This window comes from Phacochoerus africanus, chromosome 9 (assembly GCF_016906955.1).
Source record: "Phacochoerus africanus isolate WHEZ1 chromosome 9, ROS_Pafr_v1, whole genome shotgun sequence".
NCBI lineage: Eukaryota > Metazoa > Chordata > Mammalia > Artiodactyla > Suidae > Phacochoerus > Phacochoerus africanus.
In genome coordinates, this window is record NC_062552.1 from 17,937,706 (window position 1) to 17,958,830 (window position 21,125).

The following is a 21,125-nucleotide window of genomic DNA, read 5'->3' on the forward strand; positions in this document are numbered from 1 at the left end:
CTTAGAACAGGATTCCGATTATGGCATCATGTTCTTCAAAAATTCTAAAGCAACAAATAGCAAATGTTGCCAAACAACTTCTAGAGTATTTTTTTTTCTTTTTAGGTTCGCACCTGTGGCATATGGAAGTTCCCGGGCTAGCGGTCAAATTGGAGCTACAGCTGTTAGCCTACATCACAGCCACAGCAGCGTGGGATCTCAGCCATGTCTATGACCTACACCACAGCTCACAGCAATGCTGGATACCCTACACCCTGAGCAGAGCCAGGGATTGAACCCGCGTCCTCATGGATACTGATTGGTTTCACTACTGCTGCACCATGATGGGAACTCCCTAGAATAAATATTTTTAATTGTGACTTCAAGAGTTGAGGGAAATCTTTTGAAATTGTATAGACAATTTTTTTTTATTTACTAATGTTTATATGAGTAGAAGATACTACAAGATACCAGAGTAGAACAGACTATCAAGTAGATTCTGGAGCCATGCTTCTTAGGTTAAATCCCAGCTCTGCTACTTATTAGGATGTGACCTTTGACAAGTTACTTATCTGTATTACCATGTCTTTACCTATCTGATAGAATTATTGTGGTGCTTAAATGATTCATTGAGTATCTAACATATGGTGCAGTGCCTGGAACGTAATCATTTCTTTTTTTTAAAAAAAAAAAATCTGTATCCATGCATTTACTTATTTTTTTGTATATTAGATAATATTATTGAATCAATGGTAAATTTCTTGGGTATGACAATAGTATTGCGACTACGTTGGAGAATATTCTTGTTTATTTTCTCATTGTTAAAGTTTTATTGAGGCATAGTTGATTTACAACCTTGTGATAATTTCTGTCGTGCAACAAAGTAATTCAGTTATACGTGTACACACATCCATTCTTTTTCAGATTCTTTTCCCATATAGATGATCACAGAATATTAGAGTCCCCTGTGTTATACAGCAGGTCCCCGTTGGCCAGTCATTCCATGTACCAAGAGTGCATATGCCAGTCCTGAACCCCTAGTCCATCCCTCCTCTTGTCCCCTTTGAACATATTATGTGAATCTTTCTTATTATCTTATTATGTGAATTTTTCTGGGAAGAGAGTCCATGCCAAACCTTTTCACCTCTCACCCCAAATAAAGAGAGTTAAGAACTCTCTGAACATTTCAGAAAAGATTATTTTTAAAAGCGGCACTAGGCTTACATGTTGAGGTAATTAAAATCTCAATCCGTGCTTGCTATTTCCTCTCCGAGAATATACTCATTATCCTGATCTTGTCTCAGAATCACTAAAGTTAACATCTTACCTTCCTTTATTATTAATTTCATTCAGTGTCATATTAAAGATTTTGTTCTAGTAAAAATAGTAATACTTACTTAGCCTTGAAACCTCCTGCCAGCATGGAATTATCTATCATGAAGCAGAAAAAAAATTATAATTCATTTGAATTGAATTTTAGAAATTATCATTAGTTAAAGCAACTATGAGAATTCCCGTCTTTGCTCAGTGGGTTAAGAACCAGACTAGTTTCCATGCGCATGCAGGTGCAGGTTCAGTCCCTGGCCTCGCTCAGTGGGTTAAGGATCTGGTGTTGAGCTGTGGTGTAGGTCACAGACGCGGCTCACATCTGGTGTTGGCATGGATGTGATGTAGGCCGGCAGCTGCAGTTCTGATTTTACACCTAGCCTGGGAACTTCCATATACCATGAGTGTGGTCCTTAAAAAAAAAACCCCAAACCAAAAAACAAACAAAAAACTATGGTTCCAAAAAAAAGTCCTCTCTGTTTTTCCTTTACTGTTCTTTTCAGTTGAACTTGTACCCTGGCATCCTTTTTTTCTGGGTTAAACAGAGAAGAGTTTGATCACTGGAGGGATTGAATATTGTGAATCCAATTATGTGGCCCCAGTAGCTTTTATGAGGTGAGTGGCCCCCTACATTTCACAAAGGTTTATCAGCTACCCCTATTGGCAGAGATATGATAACCCTGTAGTCATGGTCATTGAGACTGAGATGTCTGACGTGCTTCCTAACAGGATATTATTTATGTAACGAAAACCTTGGCAATCAGAGGCACTTTTGCTAAAGCTTGAATCAGCCACTGGTGGCAAATGGCAGGGAAGTTTATACCATAGCAATTAACTATATGCTGCTCTTCCAAATCAGAAGGAGCTCCTCTAACATTTATGGGGTAGCCAATGGGGTATACACTCATTGGCTATAACATTCACATATGGAAACAGCAAAAGCAAAAAGGAAACAAATAACCATTGAATTGGCATAAGGGACACACTCATGAGATTACATTAGCTTCTCAACTTCACTGTGAACCCTTCCCAAACCACATCAGGTGAATCCAGATTTCTCAGGGACCAGGCCAGATAGCGATTTTGATTTTGGTGCCTGCATCCCATGGATTCAAAAACCTTGAGTCTTTCCCCTCTCCAGGCTTTGCCAATATACTCAGACAGATTCAGATCTCTTTAGTTCCCCCTGGGGACAAGGAAACCCTGGCCTAAACCCTAATCATTTTTTTTTTTTCCCTTAAAGAACTAAGGTCAGGGAGCAGAGTAGAAGGTGATCAGGTGCTACTGATGGAGAGGGTAGGTCTCTGACAGTAGGTAAGTCACAGGGGCTGCTCATGACTCAACCAATGGACAAGCTTTCTGTCCATGCCAAGCCCAACATGAGTTTGGGGGACCCCTGGACCCCTCCTTCTCTAGCTTGGAGTTAACCTACTATAGTTTTATGAAAATTGGCAGCTGACATGAGAATCCCAGATCAGAGACAAAGAACTTTACTGTTCATAGAACTGCTGGCAGCATGAGCTTAATGTTCCCACTGGTTCTTCATGCCCTTGACGTCTCAGAGAGGGACTCAGAGGGGCCTGGTGAATGCTGTGTCCGTAATAGGTTTGTGTCTCAGCTGAGGTACACTGCACTTGGTAAAGCACAGTCTATTAAAAAGAGGTTGCATGCAAAGATATGTAAATTTTGCTCCAGAAAAGACATCAATTTTTATTAAACTAGACATCAAACAAATATGTCCCTTGCTGCAAAAGGAAGACACTATCTCTATCTTTCAGGGTTGTTCTCTCTACAAACATCCTTGAAAATAAAGACTGTTAAAAACAGGTTATCAGTGACTCTATTCGCAAGATGTTCAGATAATTCTCGAAGTGACCCGCTCAAAATTATCTCCCTCCATACCTACTTTGTCATGCTGTTGGGATGATTAAATGAGATAAGATGGCTTATAAAGCGTTACATGAATATTACTTATCATTATTGCACAGTTTTTGTGATTGTTATAGAGGGAGTCATATTATTTAAAAATAAAATTAACTTAATTCAAAGATATTTTAATATGTTAGGTTTTATACTCTCCTTGTAAGAAAAATACAACTACAAGTAATGTTTTGGATACCAAAATAACTATGTATATGCCCAGATAATGTAAAAACAGTGTTCAAGTCTCAGTATACAGAAATTTCTAAAGACAGTGTATATGAATAGAAAACAGTCCCTGAACTCTTATAAGTAAGGGGTTTATGCATTTTAATGTGGTTAGTTTTTTATACTGTTATAACAGTTCTAATTGAATGCTTTAAGTTAATTATATGTTAATAATTAATATATTATTAGCAAACATTTTGTCTGATAACTTCCTATATTCTTTCCAGAGCCCTAAGTGGTGTTTTTCATGGCCTTATGTATATTCATCAGTTTTCTTTATGTGTTACGAATTTTTGTTTTACAACGTTTGGAAAATATTTGTCTGGACTACCTGCTTCTCCACATCTTGGACCTAGTCTTCCAGATTAAACCTAGAGCTTAAGGTTTATGGAAATTGGGGTGAGGGAAATAGTACCTACTTTTGTATTACCACTTTTTAAGTGAGTTTTAATATTCTTTTTAAAAAATATGTAAAAATTACACATGTACAAAAATAGAGAAAATAGGATAATGAACTTGATTTACCTATAAATCAACTTCAATAATTATCAATTCATAGTCAATCTTACTTCATCTTTAATGTTATGAAACATGATCCTTCCCCTCTCAATTATCTTGAGGCTAATCCAAGACAATATTACTTCATCTGGAATTATTTCAGTAAGATTCTCTAATCCTTAAGGACCGATACTTAAAGACATAGCTACAATACTTTCATCACACTTGTAGCATAATGATTTCTAATCTCATCAAATATCTAGTCAAATTTACACCTCTTCAATTATCTTAAAATTTATTTTAGATTTTTAAAATTTCAGTTTACTTGTTTAGTTTATTAATCAGTTAACAGATACATTTGAATTGAGCTCCAAATAGAGCCCGTCAGTCAAGATATATGTTTCTTAGGCCTCTTTTATTTCTTTTCTTAGAACCCATTGGTTCTTCTTGGCAACTTTTTCTTGAAGAATTTAGATCATTTGTCTCGAACAGTCTTCCCACATTTTGGATTTTCCTGATTTTATCCCTGGGGTTGCATTTGTCATGTTTCATTTGTCTCTGTCCTTGCCTTTCTTATATCTAAAGATCTAAAAAGATTCAGGTTCAGTTTTGCTTTTGCTTGGTTTGTTTATTTCAATGAGACCACCTCAAAGGTGAAATTCTGTAGATGATGCTGTCAACCGTGACTGATCAGTGCTAGATCCATTCTTCCATAAGGGCTTATAACATGGGCATCGTCTCAATTTACTATTTCTATGAAAAGAAACTTCCTCTCATCAATGATTTGGTTCTCCTTTGGTACCACTGATAAGGAAAGGACAGGATAATTACTTGCCTCTCTCCCTTTATTTACTGGTTCACATGATGAAATAGTTTTTTAGCACCAAAAATGAACAATCAGTTTTTTTAAAGCATCCTTATAAACTCACCAATTTAAACATATTTGATTTTCTAGCCAAGGCAGTTTTTATCTTTACTGATGGTTAAATTACTCCATTTTTGGCTGGTGAGCATTTATCCAGATTGTCTGTTAAGTCTTTTGATAAAGACGCATCTTCTTTTCTTGCTCTTGTATAATAAGATACTCATGCTTATTTTGTATTTTCTTGCCCCAGATCTGAAATCAGCCACTTCTCCAAGAAACGTGTATCCTTTATGGGGAATAATATTCACAGGCCATAGTCATGACATTTTTAAGGGGAGAAAACATACAGTCTAGTTTGGGCAATTCAAGAGACCAGTAAAATACTGGATTGTGCCTGATATGAGACAGAGAAAAACAGGAAGAAAAATGCTGGAGGAATGTCTATTTTTCTTCTTTATATAGTAGGTCCTACTTTTCTTATCTGTAAAAAGGGAAAGAAAGGTTTAAGTCCAATTGCATCCTTTGTTTAAGATAGGAGAGCATAGTGGTTACTGTTTGCCTGAGAACCCTTTTATAACCTCAGAATTTTTATTAAGCAAAAAACTCTTAGTATTGCCCTTAAGTGCCTCTTTTAAAACTGAATTTGCTTTAAGAAAACGTTTGGAAAATCCAGGCATGGTTTCCTATGGATGTGAGTGATTTTATAACAGTCCTCTCCATTTTGTTTACGCAGCCTTATTTGAACTGCTTGCTCCAACCTGGTTTAAGCTTGATACCACACTCTGGTCTTTTTTGCTGTGGGTAGAAAACTAAGGAAAGAGCTGAAGGAAGAGAGATGCACATTATCCTCTGTGATCCCAGCACTGGGGCAGCTCTGCATTAGGTGACCTGCAGTCACAGAGCCCGTGGATGGGCAGCTCCTGGCTTGGATGTGCATTTTGATGAGGCTCCCATGACAAATCTAATGGAAGGCTCTGGCTAGCTGATGCGTAGCTGGCCTCCTGCCCTCATTTAACACACAATGCATTCCTCATTTCACATACCATCGTCTATTTATGGATTCCGTTCAGACTCACTCTGAAAATAAGATATATTTTTGGCTTGTTTAATAAAACCGAACACAGGATACGGAGGGAAAGAATTGATCAGATTCTCAGCCACGTTTTAGCATACAGATGGTGAGTATAGGAGGTGTTAGTGGAAAAAAAAAAAAAAAGAGTTGATCAGAAAGATTTGCTCGAGTGAATTTTGATTTTGTTTCCAGCAGACCTCCTCACACGGCATTGTTTATGCAAATAGACCCTCTTTTCAGAAACCGTCTGGCTTCAGAAAACCCCTGTCAGTGGAGCATAAAAGCTAAGTTGTACAGCAAGCAGTTAGCAGACCTGAAAGGCTGGCTGAATGGGGCAATGGGTGCAGTATGTAGGCAGGCTGGCAAACAGAGGAGCCATTCTTCTCAGGATCCCAGTGGAGTGTAGAGAAGCAGCAGACCCCGGAGGAGGATAGAAAAGGCCTGGAGAAAAGGGGCAGTCACCCTTCTGCTGGAGAAAAGAAAAAGCTCAAGTCACAGGAGCCCAGGATTTCATACCCAAGTGAACTGAAAAGACCAAACAAGATTTCAACCCTTTCTACTCCAGGTTTAGTGGCTCTGATAGGTGAATTTTTTGTTGTTGTTGTTGTTCTTTCTTTACATTTTTTCCTCTTCTTATAGGAGACTTAGGGAAAGGAAGAAATAGTGTTATTTGGTCACTTACAATGAAACAGCTTTTGCTTCCAATTGCCTTTTCATTTGTCTCCTGACTAGCATTTCCTATAGGCACAAATGAGTCAGTTTTATTAATATTGATGGCAGAGGTGAAATGGGAAATCTGGGGTTTTTTTCCTCGGTAATTCGTATTTTCTTGGATTGTGTGCTGGGCACAAAAAGCGGGAAATCTCCATTTCACTACAGTGTGCTTATATTTACATGTGTTTATATGCATAAACTGATAGAACTGTCCATGTATATTGTAGGTATACCATTCACAGATTGTTCTAAAAAAATAAATACTGCATGAAGAATGCACAATGACTTTATACATCAAACACCCGGGAGCAAAGAATCATGTCAATTCTGAAGTAAATTTTGGTTCCCATAGAAGATTATTTTATTTTGCTTTTCTCTTTGTGAGGAACATAGCTTTTCCCAGAGCATTTTCTTGAAAGGGAAGAAACAGAAAAGCCAAAGTGGCTAAGGTTTCGATGGACTGAGTAATAGTTTATTTAATTTTTCCCTAACATCATTTATTACAACTTGGTTAAGGAAAAGCTCAGATTTTCCTTTTTTTTCCCTCATAAATGAATCCTTTTTCTTAATTGAATATGCCAATACATGTAGTGGCATAGATTGTACAATGTAATATAATTGTCTATAAATACAGAAAACATTGACACTCCAATAATGAATACATACTTCTTACTTCACTATAGGATAGTGTTAATTGCATCTTTTCTGGCCATGGCTTTCAGAGTATTATTTATTTTTGACAAGTTTAGAAAGCTCTCTTTACTGATCAGGGATACAATAAAAAAATACATAAATAAATAAATAAACGCTAGGCCTACATAAAAGAGAAATGAATAATGTATTTTTAATTTTAATAGTCCTGCCTCTCTTGCTTCTGCTGCCTTTTAAGAACAATCCTGGAAGTATTTTTTAAGAGCATCGTGCAATCATAGTCAGGAACTTCAAAAAGCATTGTCTTTGCAGAGTTTGGAAATTGTTGGTCATTATGTCCACCTTAGAAGCACATCTCCTTGAACTGCACAAACTAAAAAAAAAAAAAATAGGGAAAGAAGAGGTGCCACCATGTGCGTCACAGGCCTTCCTTCTTCTCGAAATATTATTGCCTTTGCTGTCCTTCATCACCCACAAGAATAACAACAGACATTTTCAGGGGAAAGTTGGGGGCTCTTAGCAAAGGGTTATTTTCCATCTGTCATCAATTTGGATTTTGCATATCAATAAAAAATTAATAAACTAATTTCAGGCATAGATGACACGGTTAATGTGGAAGGCCTATTGTTAGGAGAGAAATAGTATATTCTTATCAGTGGATTTAAACAGCTATTCATCATTTCTAAAGGGCAATTATTTGGAATCCATTAAACTGGAATTCATAATACCCCTGCATACTGAATTTTAAATGGAAATCTGTATTTAGATGAAGGAATACATTAGTATAAGTCATTAGAGCACTGAAAATCCATGACTTGTTCATTTTTCACGTTTTTTTTTCAGATGATAGGGAGCACCAGGGATATTGGTCCTTTAGTAAAACCAAACTAAAAGAAAATGAGGCACTCTTTGCAGTAGCTTTGCTATGGATGAAAGTGTTTTTTGTTTTTTTTTTAATTTTCATATTCCAATTTTTCTGATTATTACACATAAAATGAATCACCCTGTGGAAAAACCCCCAGTCATCCATAGAAAAATCCTGACTCAAACTTCTCTTTGTGGGGGTACATTCTCTGGCTACCTAAACATCTACATCCTGAAAGTTACTGCTGAAGGCCAGCATATCAAAACTAAGGGGAGATCTTATGCACAATGACACAATGTCAGTTTCAATGAATGGACAATTAAGTTATAGAACATTTGAAAATAAATGTAAGCCCAGTCACCTTATATAAGATGAAAATATTGGTTACTAGATCTGTTTTATTTTGGTTTTGTTTGTTTCATTTCATTTTGTTTTGGCGGCACCCACAGCATGTGGAAGTTCTCAGGCCAGGAATCAAATCCACAACACAACAGCAACCCAAACTGATCCAGTGATGATGCTGGATCCTTAACCCGCTGCCCCACAGGGAGTTCCCTGGACCTGTTTTCATATGTGAGTCATATATAATATAGTTATTATATTTACGTATATAAAAGTCTGGCTTTTGGAGGTACCGTTGTGGCTCAGTGGTTAGTGAATCTGACTAGGAACCATGAGGTTGCGGGTTCTATCCCTGGCCTTGCTCAGTGGATTAAGGATCCGGCGTTGCCGTGAGCTGTGGTGTGGTTGCAGACGCTGTTCGGATCCAGCATTGCTGTGACTCTGGTGTAGGCCGGTGGCTACAGCTCTGATTCAACCCCTAGCCTGGGAACCTCCATATGCCGCGGGAGCAGTTTAAGAAATGGCAAAAAAAGACAAAAAAAAAGGTTGGCTTTTATTGCTGTGAAGAGATAGTAGAAAGCTTGGTGACCAGACCTTTAACCTAGTTAAACAATATATTTTACACGATCAATTTGCTTAACGTCCTTTTTTCCCCACTTAACCATGCTAAACAAATTATAATCCAGCCTGTGTTAGAATGAATGCCAACTCTAAATTAGTGCGAACTAATAGAAAATTTTCAGTGTAACATCTCTGCTGTAGTCTCCCAGCTTGGATTTCTGTTAACATTTATCTACTAGTTATTTTCATTGAGTCCTTCAGTAGATCTGTTTGGCAAAGGGAAAATTATAACCCTATGGCTAAGAAACATGAGGATGAGAAAGACCTCAGTAACCTGAACTATTCTCGACACAATTTTACCAAGCTTCCCCACACTTCCCAGCACACACCCCGTCCCTCCATTATATGCAGATTTTCATGAGAGAGCCTAATAGAAAGACAACTAGAAGAATGGTCCCAGGCTCCATGTGTATTGATGTGTGCTGGCAACAAGTCAGATTTCTTTAAAAACACAACATATGGCCCTATGACTTGCAGTCTCTTTTGGAATAGTGTGACCACAGTTTGTTCCAGCACCCATACTATTAACATTTTTCTTGACAAGAAACTCAGTTTTAAATTCATGCAGAAGAATGTTCATCTGCTTACATGTGCACGTACATGCAAGCAAGCATACACTGCAGTCTTATACCTTACACCAGACTAAATCATAGGCTAGTAAACATATAAGTTGGGCAACATTGATTTATAGGCAATGATTGCTTTTGAGTTTCTATTTGGAGTCTTGGATAATATATAGTCATGCTTCAAGTGAACAGCAAGATGCTTATACATGCAAAGGCAACAGGAAACCCAGCCAGGGGCTGGAGTTTGTGCTTATGCCTGCTTCGAACTTCTTCTAGATGCATGCATGTGATGTTTATTTGTTGTTCTTCTTCTTCTTCCATGCTCTGGATAGATAAAATTTTCCCCGTAATCTAAATAGGTAAATCTCACTTTCTTATTTCATGAATTAAAATTAAGCATTTGCTAAGCAATTTTTAAAGATTCATTAAACAATATTTTATGCATATTACTTATAAATGTATGTCATATATTAAATAATATACTATGTGTATGTATGTATATATGTTGTATATTTTCGTATATAAAGTGGTGAGCAGATAACCATAATACCTGCACATATATGGAGCTTTGTTTTGGTTTGCTGAATTGCTGCAACAAAATACCACACACTGAATGGCTTAAACAACAGAAAACTATTGTCTCACATGTTTGGAGGCTAGAAGTCCAAGACCAAGGCATTGGCAGGGCTTGTCCTTTCTGAGGGTGGTGAGAGAGGACCTGTCCAGGCCTTTCCTCTGGTTTTTGGTGGTTTGTAGGCAGACTTTGGCTTGCTATGCTCCTTCATTTGTCTACATATTTGGCTGATCTCTGCTTTCATGCTCACATGGTATTCTCCCCATGTTCAGTCTGTGTCCAAATTTCCCCTTCTTATAGAAAAATAGTCATATTGGATTAAGGCCCCACCCTACTGCATTATGACCTCATCCTAACTGAACTAATTCATCTACAATGACCCTATTTCCAAATAAGTCCACACTCTGAGATACAGGACTTTAGGGCCACAACGCACAAATTTTGGGGTTGGGGATACTTGTTTTTTTTCTTTTTAGAGTTGCACCCATGGTATATGGAAGTTCCTAGGCTAGGGCTAGAATTGGAGCTACAGCTGCTGGCCTATGCCATGGCCACAGCAATGCCAGGTCCAAGCTGCTGTCTGTGAGCTACACCACAGTTCATGGATATGTCATATCCTTAACCCACTGAATGAGGCCAGGGATCAAACCTGCATCCTCATGGATACTAGTTGGATTCGTTAAGGCTGAGCCACAACAGGAACTTCTGCGGGGGATACTATTAAACCTATAACAGGGCCTATAGATGTGACCAAGGAGAAGAGCCCAACTTGTGAACTAAGTTCAACAGTGGCCTTGAGAAGGGTTGGCTTCATTGAAAGGAAAGTTCACTAGCATCACTCCATTCTCAAGAATGGAATGAGTCTGTCCACGTGGGCTTGACCTAAGGCTGGCTTTGCACAGTTCATGGGTATATACCTCACCTGAACAGAGAAATGACATAAATCATTGTCCAGCCACAATTCAGGAATACAGTGAAACTGATAGAGATATAAGTTCCAGCATGAGTTTTGGAGTGGGAAAGATGGAAATGGGTAGGCTGAAAAGCTATTCTGAGGCCCTGATGCAGATTTCTGGAATTCTGATGAATGAGGAGAAGCCCAACTCTCAGGGCTGTGGCTTTCTCTGGCATACTGCCAAGAAGGCCACTTGTATATGACATGATTACATTTTTCCAAATGAAAATTGTTATTTTGTAGGTAACTCGTTTTGAAAATTTATACTAATACTACTAGTTGAAAGTGTATTAACCTATATATCTTGCTGTGAAATAATGAGAACAGATGCCTACCTTTTAAAGCTAGCTTCCTGTACTCCTTGTAAATTTTGTTTAATTTCAATCTGTTTTATTTTAATAGAGATACAGTAGTTTATCATCAGATTTCTACTGTTTAAAATACTAAATTTTATGCAAATTAGAATGCAAAAGAGTTGCATCAGTTCTATAGTTAATAAATGTTTATGAAATGAGTTTTGAAATTGTATCCAGTGTACATTAGAAAGTAGAAGGTGATAGCTGGCCCTATGGAAGATGTGACTTTTAAAAATGCACAGTTATAGAGTCTCTTTGCCTGCCTGCTTGCATCTCACAAGCATCCTATCTTAATAATCTATTTCTTGCCTAAAATAAACAAATAAATAAATAAAAATAAAAATACAGTTATTTGGGGGAGAAATAGATAGCAGTTTGAGAGAAGGTGTGTGAGAAAAATTGAGAAAAATTCAGACAAAAATTAAAATATCATGGAAGTGAGTGGGAAAGATTTAGTCTAAGAACTTTTATGTACTGTTTGAGAATATTCTCTTTATTAAAAGGCAGAAAAGTGTGTCTATCTATATAACAGGTGGAATATGAAGAGTAGAGAACAAGTTCTGAATGAATTCCAAAATACGAAGTTTGAAGGAGCATGTTAAATCACCTTGGAAATAAAATGTGTGTTCAGTAAATTATCGTATTGTCTGTGGTGCGCTTTTTCCTTGTATTGGAATTTTATCCTTTGCATCTGTCAGTGCCCTAATCATTAACATCCATGTTACCCTAATTAAAATTTCATATAAATAGTTTTACTTTTGATAAATCCGTTACCATCTCAGTCCTATTTAGAGATAGCTCAGTTCTTGTTTTAAATAACCAATTTTGTTAGATCATGAGGAGTTTTAAGAAGATCATGGGCACCATCTAACAATGGTTAAGTAACTGCTGGCTGATTTTCCTAAGGCCTGACTACAAATGGCCATATAATTCCTCAGCATTTATGAATTGAGTGAAGTGGTCATATCACATTGTTATTCAGTTAGAAATGAAATGGCTTTATGGGTTGGATTATGTTTCCCCAAATGATGCTGTGAAACCCTAACTCCCAGGGTTTGTGAATATGACCGTATTTGGAAACAGAGTCTTTGTAGAAATAATAAAGTTAAGGTGATATCATTGGAGTGGGTCCTAATCCACTGTGACTGATGAACTCATAAGAAGAAGAAAATGCCACGCGAAAGGAAGGACACAGAGAGAAAACAAGCTGTTAGGCGAGATGGAGATGAAAGCTGTAGGTACAAGCCAAAATGTGCTAAGGAGTACTGAACCACAACCAGAAGCTAGGAAAGGCAAGGAAGAATCTTAGAGGGAGGGTGATCCTGCTGACACCTTGATTTTGGCCTTCTAGACTCCAAAACTATGAGGGACTTGGTCTTTGTTGTTTTAAGTCACCCCGTACTTTGTGCGTGGTTACATAGCTCTAGTATTGCAAAATACTAGCTAGCACTTGCTGTTACAGAAAGTAAATGCCTACCTAACGTTTTGGAGCCTACTTTAAAAATACATATTTGCTCACATACACATATTTTAAACATTCATGTAAATAAGTCATTTCTGCAATAGTTAAGAGTATAACAACCTAAGGATAATATCTGCCTAGATATGGTTTAATTCAATAAATAGATCAGGCTTGCATAGTCCAAAGTTGGTGTGTGTTCAGGAGTGATTTGTGTGTTCTTTGAAATAGATAACCAACTCTGGACCTAAGTAAACTAAGTAGAAAATCCACATCTTTCCACATCCCAAAGTCTTTCTAGATTTTTCCCCGTGCAAATAATTATCACCTCTTCTCCCAAACCCAGGCACCCCCTGTCCTCACGCTGCACTTTGGATTCACAAAGCTTCTCGTGGTGCCTTCCCAATCCGGTCCTCACTCGTGTGGAGTGTCCTTTGCTGCCTTCCCATTAAGGGCATAAGAATCTGAATTGAAATGCCTGTTTTCTCAGTGAGACTTATCTCAGCTGGGTAGAAGCAATTTGATTAAATGAGTTCATGTTAAGGAACTAATGGCAACTTATTTGATTTTCCCAAGGATATTTGCATTTTGAAAGAGGAAAATTATTTACATAAATTAGTCTTTTATTAAAGAAATTTAGACAGCATGCAATACAAAGAATTGCATGGTGTAGAAAGAGACTTGGAAGGAGATGGCCTTTCACATTATTCACTATATCTTACCATTAGATAATAGCCTACTTTAGCATTTTAGTCCAGCAACCATATTTCTCCCTCTGAGCATCATGGCAACATAAGTGGAGACTGTATTTTGAAGACACTGGATAGTTTAAGATGAGACTTTATATTCAAATTTAATATTCAAGGAATTTTTAGGATAAAAATTTTAGGGTTTGCAAAAAAGAGAGCGAGGTTTAAATTTTGGAGTCATCTCATGCATGGGACAATATTGAGTTGCATGTCTATCTTTGGAATGTCCCAACATATTCTGTGTAAACTTAAAACTGAATAACAAAACACTTATAAATTGTCTGGCACAGTGCCTAAATTTCATTCATTCATCGATACTTATCGTGGGCCTATTATGTCCCTAACACATATTACACAATCAAGAGAAGTTATTTTATTTTCTTTATTTGTCGGCAAGCACACATAAAAAATATGCAATAGCATGACATTATAAGGATTAAAGCACACATATCGATTACAGTTTAGGGAACTATCATTGTCTGCCAATTAGATTATTTCTTTTTGCCATAGCACTTCCAGCTTTGTATATAATATCCATTGCGTGCAAGGTGTAGTTTTTATTATCAAGTTAATCTCAAAGAGATTTGAATTACATTAAGTATTTACATGAAACAAGAGCTTTTGGCCAGTGATGGTGATTGGATTAAGGCGACACTTCTAACTACTTCGAGTTTAATGATTTTTTTAAGATACAGAAATTTTTTTTCTTAAAATTTACTATAAGGGAAAAGTATTTTTGTTTTTTGTATTAAGGCAATATATACATGGTATCTAAATTGGAAAAATCTATTTCTTAAGTTTACAGAGCAATGAAACTAAATTTTTAAAACTAAAATTTGTTCTGATCTGTTAACTGAGTTTGAGGAAATTGCTTCTTTCCATTCCATATGAGAACAGTTCAAGAGCTGGCATTGTCATACTTCCTAAATAAGGTGTGATACATAAAGATAAAGAATGTTTAAGGTCATGACTTACCCTTAAGCTTCTATCAATAATTAAGCTCTGAAGCCCTTCTAGGCAATAACACTTTCTGTTTTCAAAGGTTAATTGCAGAGTTTTTCTGTGTATTTCTATCCTTTGAGCAAATATTCCATTAGCAAATTAATTCGCTAACTCAAAGTATCTGATTATTTGTGTCTGTTTGCTGGCTGTAACATCCCTCAGAAGTCCTTCTTTAATGTATGGACACATACAATGTGTCTATACTCTAGTATAAGGTGGCTTTGAATATGGTTTTTAGCACACAGAAAAGCTTCATATGGTTCAACCAGTGCATATCATATCATGTGTTTATCTTTTTTTATTCTGTCCATCTGCTTATCTTCTTCTCATTTATATGTTAATTTAAAAATAAGATCATCAGGAATGCTAATCTGTCAGACTCATCTCTGCAGCTTTCTCCAGAGTTTTTGGTCCACAGTTTGGATTGGCTTTAGTCGTTTCACCAGTTTAGAACTTGGTTTCCTCTTCTATAAAATAAGAGAGTGGGACTCGAGGTTTTCCTTTTCAGGTTTAATTTCCCATCCCATTGTTTGAATTTCCGTGCCAGGCAATGGTGTTGCATTCACAGTATACTGTAAGGCACTGTTCCCTGGGGATGTTTATCATTTGGACCCAAGTTCAAGTAGTGATGAAATCAGTACCCGGGACTAGTAGGGAAAACTCTAGTCATGGCTTGGGGGGCAAGCAGACCGTGGAATAAAGTTTGCTCTAAAATTTGCCTTTGGCAACATAAACTGTCCCATGTTTGGGGCTATTTGTGATCTCTCTATGAGTAGGATGTGAGGATTCAGGGTAAAGAAACAGTAACTTCCCTAAAAAGGTCTTCTCTGGGCTCACCCTTCTTCTGAACTATATACTTTAGGTTGCTAGTTAGGTATACAAGCTTGGATGACCTGATTTGATTTTAATTGTATCCATTTATTAAGTTAGTGAAGCCAACCATTCCATCTTTATTCTGTGTCATTTTACATAAATGTGTTTGTTTAATTCCAAGACTGTTTTCTCGGGGGATATGTGTATGTTTGTGTAAATTTATTTAGTCAACACTTTTTTGATAAGTACCTAGCATGTATCAGAAACATTAGCTGGGCCCATGGAGAAGGGCTCATCCTATTACTAAAGGAGAGCTTGACTTTTATCCAGGGTTTGTTTACCTTACACTTGCCACAGAGAAAAAATGATCACCTCTGAAAACACAGCTTTGAGGCCCCAAATATATAAAACTTATGACAGTGCTATATCTCTTTCTATTTCATATTTGTATTCTTTTTAAAGAAGGTTTTAAGCTCATAATTTTTTAACCATGAGTATCCTGGTGTCACCTATTAAGGCAAGGTAATTAAATTAATAAAGCTATGCTATAATAGGTAAAACTTTGGGATGTTCAGATGGGAAATAGAACGCATTGATCATTGATGCTTCAACCATACTGTTATTATCTTCTGTTTCTAGATACTGTTCTGATGACATTTATCAAACATTAAACCTATCCTTTCTCTGAGTATTACCTAATCCCTCAGGAAATGAGTGGTACTTTGTTTTGGCTTTTTATTATTTTAGATTTGGTGTTTTCCCTGGTTTTCATTTTCTGAATGTGAACAGAGATTGGCTCCAAAAGGATTTTTACTAGTTCAATTTTTAGTTTATAATATGAGGGCCATGAACTAACTAACAAATGTCTATGGGAGTTCCCATTGTGGCTCAGCAAAAATAAACCTGACTAGTACCCATGAGGACATGGGTTCAGTCCCTGGCCTTGCTTAGTGGCCGTCAGCTGTGGTGTAGGTCACAGACATGGCTCAGATCCCGTGTTGCTGTGACTGTGGGTAGGCTGGAAGCTACAGCTCCAATTTGACCCCTAGCCTAGGAACTCCGTATGTTGTGGGTGTGGCCCTAAAAGCAAAAAAAAAAAAAAAAATTCCCTTCATTAGAGAGTTATCAAGAGCCCTTTGCCCTAATGGGCACTTTTTTTTTTTTTAAGCATTATTTCACTAAATTTTTACCAAATTCTGAGACCAAAGCACACTGGTACCTAAGAACTGAGGAGGAAAATTGAGAAAATGATAACTAATAACAGGTTATCATTTCTGGAATGATCTTTATCCTAAAGGTCCAGGAGTCATATGCTGTTTCTTTCTATTCGTTCTCAGAGGAAGTCATATTAGAGTTGCTTTCTGTCAGATGATCGTGTTTCCAGCTCAACCTAAAATTCTGAAGGGAGTGAGACCTAAGGTCAAGCTCACCACAGTTTTGGGGAGTTCCTGTCGTGGTGCAGCAGAAATGAATCTGACTAGGAACCATGAAGTTTCTGGTTCTATCTCTGGCCTTGATCAGTGGGTTGAGGATCCAGCGTGTTGCCCTGAGCTGTGGTGTAGGTTGCAGACGTGGCTTGGATCTGATGTTGCTGTGGCTGTGGTGTAGGCTGGACCCCTTGCTTGGGAACCTCCATATGCCACGGTGTAGCCCTAAAAAGACAAAAATAAAATTTAAAAAATGAATTAAATTAAAAAAATAAAAATAGTGTGATAGTGTGACCTGTCTAAGGTAGGAAATGTAAGGTTGATAAAAGAAGATTTTTGAGGATTGTTTCTTCTCCTGCCATTTGTACATCTAAGCTCATTGAAGAGGTTTTCACTGTATATGTAGTTGAGGGATGGGCAGATGCCTTTGAGCGGAGAAAGATGTAGAGAGTTGGGAATAGACAAAGAGATTTTTCCAAGGGAAAGGAAAGGATAGTGATTTCTGAGATCTATGACGCTTTGAGTTTCAAGAGCCACTTTCTCCTAAAACAATGTAGTGGTTGATTTCCAAGACAATACCTAAACTGAACTCTAGGCATTGGGACTCCAGCCCTGGAAACATCTATTCTGCCTGTTATGGGAGCTTCTAGATTCTGATGACTATGTGGGCATAGATAATGGTCTTCCTAGGGTAACTAGGGCAGATCCAAAAGTTTGCCTGTGTCTAAGATCTCTGGAAGATTTGATAATCAGGAGGGAGGGAGCTCCAGTAGTTGCCAGGGTTGAATTATACACCAATATGGATAAGAGCTTAGAGTTGAATTTAATTGCTCTAAAGAAAACAAGGATTTGAAGTGAGACTTGAACCTGCAAGACCAGTTAAACTTCAGAATGCAACCCAGCAACACTCGGAAATGTAATTAGCATCTTTGACCTCATGAAACTCACATTTGATGATTTAACAGCACCTAACTTAACATCTTCTAATGGTGCAATGTGGTTTAAGTCAAATGCCAAAATGAGTACAGAGTATAAGAATTTTAAATTTCAAAGCAAAACACACATTTGAGCATGACATGGGAGGAGGCTACAGAGTAAATAAGAGACTTCTCTTGGGCCATAAACAGTGAGTAGCTCTGGATAATAGAGAAGAAAGGGGAACGTTTCCAAGCAGTGAAACAGCATGAGCAAGACTGTGGGGCGGCGGTGGGGCGGGGGAGTAGTTTTCAGATAATTCTGGCTAATAGATCAGAATGAAAGGATAGGGAAGTAGGTTCACTACAGAAACTGTTAGGACTTAATGTCAGACCTCAGGTACACCGCACTCCCCATGTAAGACTCCATGTTACACCACACTCCCCAAATCTACCTTAAACTGGAGACCTATACAGATCAGCATGCAAACAAATTAAATGAATGAGCTAACAGTCAAAATTCATATTTATACTTTGCTTTACAGACCAAATCTATATAAGTATAGATATAATTTATAAAGGAAATCTGATGTGCTAGGTTTTATATAGGTGACTTACCTATATTATGTCTAATCCTCATTATAAACAGGCATAGGAGGTATTAGTGTCTCCATTTTACATGAGAAAACAGGGACTAAACAAGATTGAATGGCTTGCTTTAAATCAGATAGGTTAAAAGTGTTAAGCTAGGAGCTGTGAATCATGGTCAGAGTCATCCCTGGCAAAAGCCTGTACATTTTATTTTAACTGTACCACATTTTCTCTAACATTAAAACATTTTTAGAACATACTATAATTCAATAGATGGATTATTCTGGGATAACAAAATAACTAAAACAATTGAAAGTAAATAAATAAGACAATTATTTATCTTCCATGTTTTGGAAATTTTAAGAATAAGGTGAAATTAGGCTCTCTCTTCATTTACAGCAGTGCCCTACAATCAGGTGGAAGATGTATGAAATTTGTATCTATTAACCAAGCCAAATAAAATCAGAAGAGAGTAAAATTTCACTGTGCTTATTCACAGGTTATTTTTTTTAAAAAATTTATTATAATTGATTTACAATGTGTCTTCAATTTCTATTGTACAGGAAAGTGACCTAATCACACATAGTTCCTTGTGCTGTGCAGTAGGGCCCCATTGCCCATCCATTCCAAATGTAGCAGTTTGCATCCAAAAATTCCAAACTGCCCATTCATTCCACTCCCTCCACCCTCCGTCTTGGGAACCACAAGTCTGCTTTCCTTGGCCATGATCTGGTTCTGTTTTGTAGATAGGATCATTTGTGCTATATCTTAGATTCCACAAAAAAGTGATATCATATGGTATTTGTCTTTTTCTTTCTGACTTATTTTGCTTAGTATGAGAATCTCTAGTGTCATCCTTGTTGTTGCAAATGGCTTTAGTTTTCCTTTTTTATAGCTGAGTAGTATTCTGTTGTATATATGTACTACTTTTTCTTAATCTATTCATCAATCAATGGATATTTAGGTTGTTTGAATGTCTTGGCTAGTATGAATAGCTCTGTGATGAACATAGGGGTGCATGTATCTTTTTTTAATGATTTAAAATTTTTTTTCTATTATAGTTGGTTTACAGTGCTCTATCAGTTTCTACTATACAGCAAAGTGACCCAGTCTCAAATGTATATACATTATTTTTCTCACATTATCCTCCACCAAGTTTCATCATAAGTGACTAGATATAGTTCCCTGTGCTATACAGCAGTATCCATTTCAAATGCAGTAGCTTGCATCTATTAACCACAGACTCCCAGTCCACCCCACTCCCTCCCACACCACCTTGGCAAACACAAGTCTCTTCTCCAAGACCATGAGTTTCTTTTCCATGAAAAAATCCATTTGTGCCATATATGAGATTCCAGATATGTGATATCATATGGTATTTGTCTTTCCCTTTCTGACGTACCTCACTTAGTATGAGAGTCTGTAGTTCCATCCATGTTGCTGCAAATGGCATTATTTTGTTCTTTTTTATGGCTGAGTAGAATTCCATTGTGTATATATACTACATCTTCCTAATCTAGTCATCTGCCAATGGACATTTAGGTTGTTTCCATGTCTCGGCTATTGTGACTAGTGCATCAGTGAACATACGGGTGCACGTGTCTATTTCAAGGAAAGTTGTGTCCAGATATATGCCCAGGAGTGGGATTGCTGAGTTCTATATTTAGTTTTCTGAGTCAACGCCATACTGTTTTCCATAGTGGTTGTACCAGTTTACATTCCAGTGTAGGAGGGTTCCCTTTTCTCCACATCCTCTCATGCATTTGCTATTTGTTGACTTGTTAATGATGGCCATTCTGACTGGTATGAGGTGGTACCTCATAGTAGTTTTGATTTGCATTTCTCAGATAATTAGTGATGTTGAGCATTTATTCATGTACTTGTTGGCCATCTGTATATCTTCTTTGGAGAAATGTCTATTCATGTCTTGCCCATTGTTTAGTTGGGTTGTTGGTTTTTTTTGCTGTTAAGTTGTTTAAGTTGTTCACATATTTTAGAGATTAAGCCTTTGTCTTTTGAAACTATTTTCTCCCATTCTGTAAGTTATCTTTTTATTTTTTTATGGTTTCCTTTGTTACACAAACGCTTGTCAGTTTGATTAGTCCCATTAGTTTATTTTTGCTTTTATTTCTGTTGTCTTGGTAGTCTGACCTAAGAAAACATTTGTACAGTTGATGTCAGAAAATGTTTTGCCTATGTTCTCTTCTAAGAGTTTAATGGTGTCTTGTCTTACGTTTAAGTCTTTAAGCCATTTTGAGTTAATTGTTTTTGAGTTTTTTTTTCCTCCATTTTTATTTTTATCATATATTTATATATATATTTTTTTCTACCGTGCAGCATGGTGAGCCGGTTACACTTAACATGTATACATTGTTTTTTCTCACATTTCATGTTCCTTCATAAGTGACTAGAGAGTTCCTAGTGCTACACAGCAGGATCCCATTGCTAATCCATCCCGAAGGCTACATTCTGCATCTATTTACCCCAAGCTCCCAGTCCCTCCCACTCCCTCCTCTTCCCCCTTGGCAACCACAAGTCTATTCTCCAAGTCCATGCTTTTCTTTTCTGTGAAAAAGCTTGTATATATATATAGGCCTAATATAGGAACACCCAGATACCTAAAACAAATACTAACAGA